Here is an 11,072-nt window from a genome sequence, read left to right on the forward strand (position 1 = left end):
CCGACCCGATGGGGTTTAATGGACCTCGGATTCGGATTCAGCGACTCCAAAAACATGTAATAAACATGGTCTGATTCCCAGGCCAAAGAAATTTTTTTTTTTTGTGTGGCTGTGTTATGTATCGGTTGCTAGGATGACATTCGATTGTAGTAACGATATCGATGTATCGATGTATCGATTACTACAGTTAACAAACGGTGTGAAGAGTTTCAGATCTCGACAGCTACTGCGGATCAATTTAAATGTTTGATGTTTGTTTGTGGACTACGTTCTGCAACAGATGCTGATATTAGAACCAAATTACTACACTTAATTGATACAAAGTCAGACTCACTTACTGTCCAAGATTTAGCCGTAGAGTGTCAACGAATGGTGAATCTTAAACTGAATACTTCGATGGTGCAAAATAAAACCACAGAAATGAGAACGGTTGCTCTGGTGCAATCTAAGAATTTCCTTAAAAAAGGAAGTTTAAAAACGGACAGAAAGAGCAGGGTAAATTTAACAATAACAAGAAAGATTTTTCAGGCAAAAAACCTTCAACACCTTGCTGGTTTTGCGGCAACTTACATTTCTTCAAAGACTACTTTTAAAACACACAAATGTCACAAGTGTAAAATTGTCGGTCATAGAGATAGTTATTGTGCGTCCAGTAAGAAGGTTAAACCCAAGTTTGGTGATGAAAGCTCTGAAGCATCCGTCAAAACTATTCATTCAGTCAATCAGGTTTTAACTGACTCGAGTCGGAAATTTATTGAAATTTTGATTAATTTACAGCCTGTTACGCTTCAATTGGACACAGGTTCTGATCTTACAATTATTTCAAATCAGACATGGATTGATCTCGGCAAGCCAGGAACGATCACTTTGCATGTTGCTCGGGATGCATCCAGTAATTCAATTCATTTCAAGCAAGAGTTTACCTGTTCAGTAACTTTTCAGGGAGTCACTAAGAAGCTTCGATGTTTTATAACTTCAAATCCAGCTTTGAATGTTATGGGGTTAAATTGGATCTCTGCATTTAATCTGTGGGATCAATCTTTGAACACTTTTTGTCATTTAATCAATGTCAATAGTTCACAATTCGATATTACTGAATTTTAGCGCAGATTTCATGATGTTTTCGCGGTTTGGGGCGTTGCACTAAAGCAAAAGTCAAACTTTATTTAAAATCAGATGCTAAGCCGGTTTTCAAGCCCAAGCGCCCGGTTGCTTATGCAATTTTGCCGCAAGTAGATGATTTGGCAGACGCCTTTTTGCAGATTGAGATTGATGAAGATTTCAAAGAAATTTCTTACAATCAATACTGACCGCGGTTTTTACGTATACAATCGTATGCCTTTTGGAGTCACAGTAGCTCCTGGCGAGTTTCAAGCCATTATGGACTCCATGATTTCCAGCTTACCAAATATCTTTGCATACGTTGATGACTTAGTTGTTGGTGGAGAAACAATTTTGTAGCATAATCGCAATTTAACACGTCTTTTAGAGCGTATTCAAGATTATGGCTTTCGACTACGACTTGAAAAGTGTACCTTTTTCATAGAAAAGATCAATTATCTTGGTTACGTCATTGATGGGTAAGGATTACATCCAGATCCGCAAAAAGTTTCAGCCATCATAGATATGCCAGCACCAAAGAATTTAAATACTTTACGGTTTTTCTTGGAAGCAATTAATTATTATTCTTGATTTATTTCCAACATGCACATTTTGCGACGTCCGTTGGACAATCTGCCTAAGAAGGATGTTCCGTGGTCATGGTCTTCTCGTTGTCAAAAGTCTTTCAAACAATTCAAGAAGATTTTGACATTTGATCTATTGCTTACTCATTACAACCCAAAGTATGAAATCATTGTGGCCGCAGATGCTTTGAACGAAGGTTTGGGAGCTTGCATTTTACATCATTTTCTACATCACACAATCAAAGCAGTCAGTCATGCTGCTAGAAGTCTTTCTTCTGTAGAACGGAATTACAGTCAAATTGAAAAAGAAGCTTTAGCAATTCTGTTTGCCATTACGAAATTTCATTGTATGATTTTTGGAAGGCATTTTACTTTACAAACGGATTACAGACCGTTATTACAAATATTTGGAAGCAAGAAGGGGATTTCTGTTCATTCAGCGAATCGTTTGCAGCGTTGAGCTTTGCAGTTAATGTCTTAGGATTTTCAGGTCGAGTACATTAAGACAACAGAATTTGGACACGCTGATGTGTTGTCCAGGCTTATTGATCAGCAGAATCGCCCTGAAGAAGGTTTTGTTATTGCTTTGATTCAATTGGAAAAGGATTTATCTTTGATCTTGCAAAAGTCAGTACAAAAGGGGCCAGTTGCGCCGATTACCTTTCAGCAGATTCAAGAGGCGACTAAGAAGAGTGATATTCTTCAGGAAGTGATTAAATATATTCTTACCTCATGGCCTCAGACTGTAGAAGAGTTGTCTTTGCAGCCTTATTTTTGTAGGCGCCATTCATTGTCGGTGGTATATTGGCTTTCTTTCAATGACAGAATCGTAGTGCCATCTTGTTTTTGTTTACAGGTTCTTTGACAGATTCACAAAGGTCACTCTAGAATAGAACGTATGAAGATTTTGGCGCGTGTATATGTCTATTGACCGAAAATAGATGCGGACATTGAACAATTTGTTTAGCGTTGCAAAAATTGTGCACTCACCGCAAAGGCTCCTGTTAAGGTTCCTTTATGTAGCTGGGTTCAGCCAGCAGCATCTTGGCAGAGAGTGCATATTGATTATGCCGGTCCATTGAATGGAGAATACTTTTTTGTTCTAGTGGACGTTTATTCGAAATGGCCAGAAGTCATAACGACACAATCAATTTCTGCTCAGCGAACAATTAGCATTCTTCAAAGTATTTTTGCTCATTTCGGCATACCTGAAATAATTGTTACAGATAATGGAACTCAGTTCGTATCAGAGAAGTTTCAATCTTATTGTTTATTAAATGAAATACAACACTTACAAATCCAACCTTTTCATCCCAGCTCCAATGGGCAGGCTGAGCGTTTTGTAGATACATTCAAGCGTGGACTTGCTAAACTACAACCTGGGGAAAATAGTACAAACCTTTTGTCACTGGATTTTCTTTCTGTTTTTGTAGTGTTATAGGTCTATACCAAATCCAAATGTTCCAAACAAGTTGTCTCCGGCTGAAGCGCTGATGGGAAGACGAATTCGGACATCTTTAGATTTAATGAAACCTTCTTCTTGTCAAGTGTCTATAAGTGAGAAACAGATCAAGCAAGAGATGCAGTATAATCGGAAACACGGAGCTAGAGATAAAGTTTTCGCTCCGGGTTCGCAAGTTTTTGTTCAAGTTCATGCAGCTAATTAATGATCGTGGATACCAGGTGAAATCATCGAGTGGGTTGGCAGACTTTTGTACAACGTGCTTGTTTAAACACGAAGTCGGCTGGTCCGTGCACACGCCAATCAATTGAAGCTTAAGCACGATGTCGAGGATGAAAAAGAACTTCCCGCGAACGTTTTCATCAATGTCTTCGATCTCACAGACACTATTCATCAGCATACACCACAAGAAACACAGTAAGTGAACACACACCAAGAAACACTTCGCGACGCGGAACAAGAAGCTGTTCAAGTTTCAGCTGTTTCGCCGCAACAGCAAGGTTTGGTTGGTTTGGTGCGCTTGTGGCTCTTGGACCTATAACGGTTAGTCCATACGCCATTCTATGACTGATTTGTGTTTGGTGGGAGAGCGGTAGCTTTCCACCAGACGGCGCACACTCATTAGATGGAGTGTGTTTGAGGAATGTCTGACTGTTTTGGTTTAGGCAGGAGTAGCTTGTATAGGAAATGTAGGGATTTAAATGTAGGGGATACTCTATGGTGATTTTGGTTTTTGTGACGTAGTGCAGCAACGCAAATTTGGCGCAAAGGCTTTTTGAGAACGCGACATCTGTGACCTTGACTGGCGGACTAAAGCCGCAGTGAAAAAGGTCTATAAGAAGTTTATCGGAGTTTTCTTTATTTTCTGGACAATGGAAAAAGACGTGGTCTAGGTCTTGGTTTATGTATCCACAGTTACAGGCGGCAGAACCTACAATATTTTTGTCTGCTAGATGGGAGTTGACTCCAACGTGAAATGACCTAATCCGTGCGATGAGCGAGATTAAAGTTCTCGGTAACGGTTTTTTGTATCGCTCATACCACGGCTTACCCAAAACTGCGCCTTTTAGGTCGAAGTAGCGTTTGCCCTTATAGCGAGCCTCCTCAAGAAGAACACTCCTGGATTGATCAACGGCTAACACACGGAGCCGCGGAAACAAAGATCTGACATCACACCTCTCACTCCGGTCAGGATCTGGTAAGTTTAGAGAGGCTTTTGCATAGAAATCTGCGAGGTCATTCTCTGGGATACCTTTATGGCCAGGGATCCACACAAGTTTCACTACAATGTTACGAGAGGAGAAGTCGAGGAGAAGTTTCTTTATTCGATAAACTACAAGGGGATGACGGCCCTGTGGATCAAAAGACTCGAGACATCTCAGCACGCTCAGTGAATCAGTAGCGACGATGGACTTGTTGAACCTGAATTCAGCGAGGTACTCCAAAGCACAGAGGATGCCTTTTGCTTCAGCGTCAAATATGGTAGAGTGGTCGTCCAGACGCGCATAGTGGACCAACTCGGGGTGGAAGGCCACGACCGCGTATCCCACCCTGGGAGCAGAGCCACCCGTTGGCGGTTGCAGAGAACCATCTGTAAAAAACACACGGCTAGCACTCTCCCTGTCCAAAACGTCAGCGAAAGACTGTCAAGGAGACGAAGAGGTGCGGAACTCGAGTCCTGACTCGGTATCCACCAGGCAACGCGTAAACCGTGCTATATACGGAGCGAAAAGAAGACCTGGAAGGGAGGAAGTCTCGACCCGCATCGTAAGAGGAGCAAGCTCCGAGGCAACACTAAAAAGGTCGAAACTGTTGTCTACACAGATGGGATCCCATCCCTGGGAAACCTGGCTAAAGACCGGGTTTAACGGATGACTAGTCCTAGCGCTTACCCGACACACATACTTACCGGTTAAGTATTTACGTCTACACGACAGCGGAAGTTCGTTAACCGAGTCCAGAAGAACGTTTGTGGGGGTGGACCGCATGAACCCGCACACAAGTCGGATGCATGCGTACTGGAGGCGGTTAAGTACACACTCCTCCCTGGGACCCAGCGATGAAACCACCTGACAACCCCAGTCTAGAACTGAGCGAACCAGACCCTTGTATGCCGTAGACATGACACTGGGGTGAGCACCCCACTTTACACCTGTAATAGCTTTTAACACATTAATGCGAGGGAGCACCCGTTTTCTTACTTCGGCTAAGTGCTTTTTCCACTTTAGTGCGTAGTCAAGGTAAACCCCGAGAAAGCGGACCGCCCACTCGACACGTATTTCAACGTCATTTAAGGCAATACGTATTTTATTCTTTTTAATGAGCCATTTAGTGTTGCGCAAGGTATTAAGTGAGAAGAACGTGGCTACCGACTTATCTGGAGAAAGTCTCAGTCCGAGTTCCCCCAAATAAGAGCTCAGATTGTTTAAAGCGATGTTAAGTTGTTGGGCGACAAAGTCTATGGACGGGTGTGAACAGTAAATGGCGATATCGTCTGCGTACATGATAATGTTCACCGGAAGAGGAAGGCAGGTCTCAACTGTAGACATATAAATATTGAAAAGAACGGGGCTAAGTACCGAGCCCTGGGGCAGTCCTCTGACCGTTGTTCGTTGTTGAAGAGGGATACCTGACGCATAACCCTTCAAGCGACGAAACGAGACGACGGATGAAGCCAACAAACTTGCTAGGAAACCCTAAGATGGAAAGCATAGAAAGTAAGGTAGGAAGGGCCACGTTATCAAAGGCACCTTCTACGTCAAGAAAGACGGCACCAGTGACTTGGCGGTTATTGTTCGCCATCTTGATTTAAGAGATAAGTACCGCAAGGTTGTCGGTGCAGGACAGACCCCGACGAAAGCCGAATTGGAAAGGTGGTACAAGGCAGTTGTTTTCAACCCACCATTCCATTCTTCTGCACATTATCTTCTCCAGCAATTTTAGGATATTGCTGGCCAAAGAAATGGGACGATACGCACCCTTTCTTCCCGGTTTTGGGATGAACACGACAAAATACTCTTTCCACTGGTCAGGGAACTGTTGCTTGTCAAGCATAAAGTTGAACAACTGCAAGAAGAGCAAATGAAGTTCCTGTGGAAAGTAGAAAATTATATTATTAGAGATCAAGTCTGGACCGGGGGCCGACTTGACCTTGAGCGACTTAACGACTGAATAGTACTCGTCCCAACAAATGGGAGCCTCCAGAAAAGAGTTGTCACAAACAAAATGAGGTTGTTGGATGTTTGCTAGGAGATTTGTACTATTAGGAACTGTCTGAGGATTGGCGGGAGCTATTTTGTCAAAAGATTTGGTAAAGCCTTCGAAATCAATGTTGTTACGGTTTGACGCGTCTCGTGAATAGTTCTTAGCGTAGGAGAATGCCTTCACTGTGCTCCACACCGAGCCTACATCGGAGTATGCGTGAAGGGAGCCACAAAAGGAACGGAAAGCGAACCGTTTTTTGTTCCGAAGCAAACGCGTTGTTTCCTTTGACACTTGTAAGTACGCATCAAGGTTGGACAGACAGGGGTGGGCCTTGAACTTGGAGAAGGCGGCTCGTTTTACCCTGACTTGTTGAGAGCAGGAGTCTTCCCACCACGGAGAGGGAGGCCTGCGAGAAGGTTGTGAGGAAGAAATTTTTTTGGCACCAGCAGACTCTAGGGCTGCGTTTATCTGAGTAATGAGTTGGGTGTACGACTCCCTGACGTTTATCTCTGAGATTTGAAAGGACTCAGAGATCGAGCGGCATAGGTGTTGAAAGCGGGTCCAGTCGACGTCTTTGGTGGAAAAAAAGGGGCGGCAAGGTATTTTCCCTTGAACCGACTATTGATACAAGTTAAAATGGGAAAATGATCACTGCCATGGTGATATTCAAGCACCGACCATTGACAACGCGCGGAAAGACCGCTTGAAACTATGGTTAGATCGATGGCTGACCGTTGAAAAAGATCGGCCGAAGCCCAGGTAAAGCTGCCATCATTCAGTACAATCCAAGGCGAGTCAAGTACGGCGACCTCGATTTTTTTGCCTTCGCCACTACCAGAGAGGAGAGAGCCAGACCACAGAGGACTTCTACCGTTGAAATCACCGCAAACAACGGCAGGGTCATAAGTAGCGCAGATTTGAAAGAAGGATTTTCAAATATCCGGGTGAGTGGAAGTGCCAGAGGTCCGGGGAGGACTGTACACAGAAAACACATGTAAGTGTTGCATGTCCGGTAGAAGGATCTTAACAGCAATGACTTCTACAGCATTCACTTGGCAGAGGTAATTTAGGTCCGAGTTAACTATGATTTGAAATTTAAAGTGCTTGGCGATGTCTAGAGCGACACCTCCGCCTCGCCGATTTCGGTCGGAGGACACTATCTCGTGGTTGGGGAACGTAATGATGGACGAACAATCCATGAAGGTTTTGCAGAAAGCAGCTACATGGGCACAGCTCTCCTGGAGAAGGAGTGTAGCTTCGTTAAGTTTGTGAATCAGGGAACGACAGTTCCACTGAACCAGATTTATAGATGCGTTTTGCATTTCTTTATTTGTATCTCTTTTTTGAACGAAAAAGAAAGAGAAGTTTAGATACGAGGAGAGCTGAGCTGTGAGTATATTTTTATGATATACATATATAGAAGACTAAGTAGGAGACTAATCTAGTTCAACGATAGTGTTGTACAGGGATGTTACAACACTACGTAAATCGACGCGGTCTTCATCATTGCTGTCAGAAGAATGGGTAAGTTTAAGTTTGTGAAGAACAGATATGATTTGTTCTTGAAGACTTGAAGTTAGAGGGCGAACCCTAACGGCAGGGCCGGCCCTAGAGGAGGAGGCTGAAGGGGGAAATGTGGACAACAAGGACGTACCGGCGTCCCCACCACCTGCCCTTCGGGACGAAGAAGATAGACTGACTGAGCCAGGCTTAAAGCGCCCGGCGGAGGAAGAGACTGAAGATGGGGGTGGCCCATCGTTCTTTCTCCTCCGCACGCAATCCGCGTACGTAAAGCTAGGTGCTGTTCCAGAAGTCGAACCAAACTCACATCCTGGCCCCGAGACCGAGGAGTTTGACGAGAGGGTAACGCCGTTACGACTCAGCACAGTTGAGCCCGACGAACCGTGGCCATCCCGTTTCGACTTGGCTGAGAACCTGAAGACAGCTTTGTTAGTGATGAACTCACCAAGAGACGGGTACGGAACAGAGGACCTGGGAGTGCCCACGGGCTTGGTAACGCCACCCGTCCTATCATACAACAACGATGCCTCTCTGAAATTCAGATCGCGTTGCGCCATAACCTTGTGGATACCTTTTTGTCTAAGGAACGCAGGGCAACCCGGGGCGGAAGCCTGATGGCCAGTATTTCCGGTCCCAGCGCGAATGCAATTGATGCATTCCGGCAACTGGTTGGGACAGTCAGATTTGAAGTGACCAACCTTAGCGCACTTCTCGCAGACGGCCTTGTCCCTACTGCGCGACTGTTTGCAGCTGGCTTGCGTATGGCCAAACCGCTGACAGAAGCCACACCGCCTAACTTTATACACATAAGGGGAGAGAAACACTCTTTTCCCCATATAAAGACAAGACTGGGGTACATACTGTGTTCTGAACCTTAAGATATAGCTACTCGTGTTCTTAAGAGTAAACGACTTTTTATCCTCACTGAAAACTTTCCGTTGCATCCTAACTACCTCGAAGGGTGGAGTCCATGATTCGCTTCAGTCGGGGGGAGGCCTGATGTTTGAAAGAACCTCCTCAGGCGAGTCATCATCGTCCACTCCACGCAAGACATACTGTTTCACGACTCGGAAGCTTGGTACAAAGGCCACCCAAGAGTCCCGGGGAGTGATCTCCTCCGCCACTTTCTGGAACGATTCAACAAACGAATTAGCCTCACTTCCAGACGGGAAACACACAGAAAACTTATTTCTCCCAATGCTCTTTAAATCGTGGGCATGCAGAAAGGCTGAATAGACCAGGCAGTTAAGCTTTTTCCCCATGCCAAGAACACTAATGCAACTTTTCTCGGGCATACGATCCGTACCGGGGCTCCCGGTCGGAGGCTCAGACCTACAACACTCCATATGAACGAGAAAAGGGCCCCTTGACCCGGCACCATACCTATTGAGAATGAGTGCCCTTTGTGTGCTGGACAAAGGAGTACTCACCTTTTTTCGAGGAGGATCAACGCCTTCGGACGGTCTTTTTTGAACCGTGTTTCCAGCAGTTTTCTGCTTGTCGCGTGGACCCTGGTTAGGTTCCTCGGTTAAGCTCTCGACCGGCCGAGCAGAGCTTGAGCAGGCAGACGGCTTTAAGGTTATGGTTGCTTTAGGCGCACTCGGGTGGTCAGCACCCGGGTCGCCGAAGTCAACCTCCATGCTAGCAGACATCGGCCGATATCGTTCGGCAAAAGGCAATTATTAAGAACAAGTTCTTGAGAAAGAGAGTAACTCAGTTAAAACACGTAGCAAAAGTAAAAGCAGTCAGCAAAGATGGCGGCAAAGCCCGCCAAAAAAAGCTACCCGTAAAACAAAGAAAAACACCGAAAAACACCGAANAACGGCAGGCTCAATATCCCCGGCGGGGAGTACTTACTTAAACGCGAAGCTAAAAACTCGCGTGCACTCGTCACAAACCACCAGGAGGTAGGAAAAGGCACAGATGAAGGCACAGGAAACACACTCGATGCGACTCGTGCGCCGTCTCAGGTCGAACTCCCCGCAACAGCAAGTGGATCCTCAACCGCAAATTGAAATGAGACATAGAGAGACAACGTCGTCCGAGACATAGCTGGAACATAGAGAGTCTACGCCATCTGAATCTCTACCGGCTTCCGAATCTGCAAGGCCAATCCGGCAATCAGCGCGGACACGGCGTGGACCAATTAAATATAAGGATTACGTCTGTCAACGTCTTAAAAAGGAGGAGATGTAGTAATCAATGTAACATCGATATCGTTACTACTATCAAACGCCTTAGCAACCGAGATACACAAGCATTCATTCTTTTTAAAAGTTCATTCCTTTGTTTACGTCTGAATAAACCGACTCGTTAAACTTCTTAAAAAAGTTGTTTATTATTTATTTTGTGAGCTGAATAAACATAACATATACGTATATATGTGTGTAATAAATAATATTATGTCTCCGGTATATGGAAAAAACGTATATTGTAAAAGTCTTGTTTGAAAAATTATATACTATTATATATAGCCACTAAATAAATACAATTATATTAGATTATTATTATAAATATTTTCTTATATCTATATATTTTGTGTATACAATTATATACAGGGTCATCGAAAAGTATCGAATCTCTCTAATATCTTCAGTTAAAATGCATTTTGGAGAAAATGTCCAATAGCAAAGTTGTATGGTTTCAAGCGAGAAGTAAGATGATGACCTTGACTTTGATCTTGACCATGTCCTTTAAGGTCATTTCAAGGTCAACCTTATTTTTTTAAATAGAACCTTCTACATTTTATTGCATATTTTTATAGCTTATCTTGAGAGCTTTCCAAAATTCTATACTAAACCATTTTTTCATTAATTACTTTTTGAGTTATAAAGGTTCAAAGTTAACAATTTTTTGACATAAAATGTAAAATATCTTGTAAAATATTATTTAGTTTTTAGTAATCATAACCTTAATACTTTTGTGCGCGGAATAATGAGACCAATTAATAGGTTTAAAGAAAATACATTAATCAAAAAGTGTCGGATCCCCCTAATATTTTCAGTAAGAATGCATTTTGGAAAAATGTCCAATAGCAAAGTTATACGGCTTCAAGCGGTTATGCTAGTAGGCTACGGCGGAAAACTGCCCGAAAGTGATCGCGAGAAGTTGCTCGAATGCGTGATGTCCGAAGGCGTTAGCGGGAATCTGCCTGAAAGCGTTGGCGAGGCCGATCTTTATTTTCTCACTCTCGCAGGCAC

Source organism: Pseudomyrmex gracilis, unplaced genomic scaffold, assembly GCF_002006095.1.
Source record: "Pseudomyrmex gracilis isolate BER0280 unplaced genomic scaffold, ASM200609v1 scaffold_525, whole genome shotgun sequence".
NCBI lineage: Eukaryota > Metazoa > Arthropoda > Insecta > Hymenoptera > Formicidae > Pseudomyrmex > Pseudomyrmex gracilis.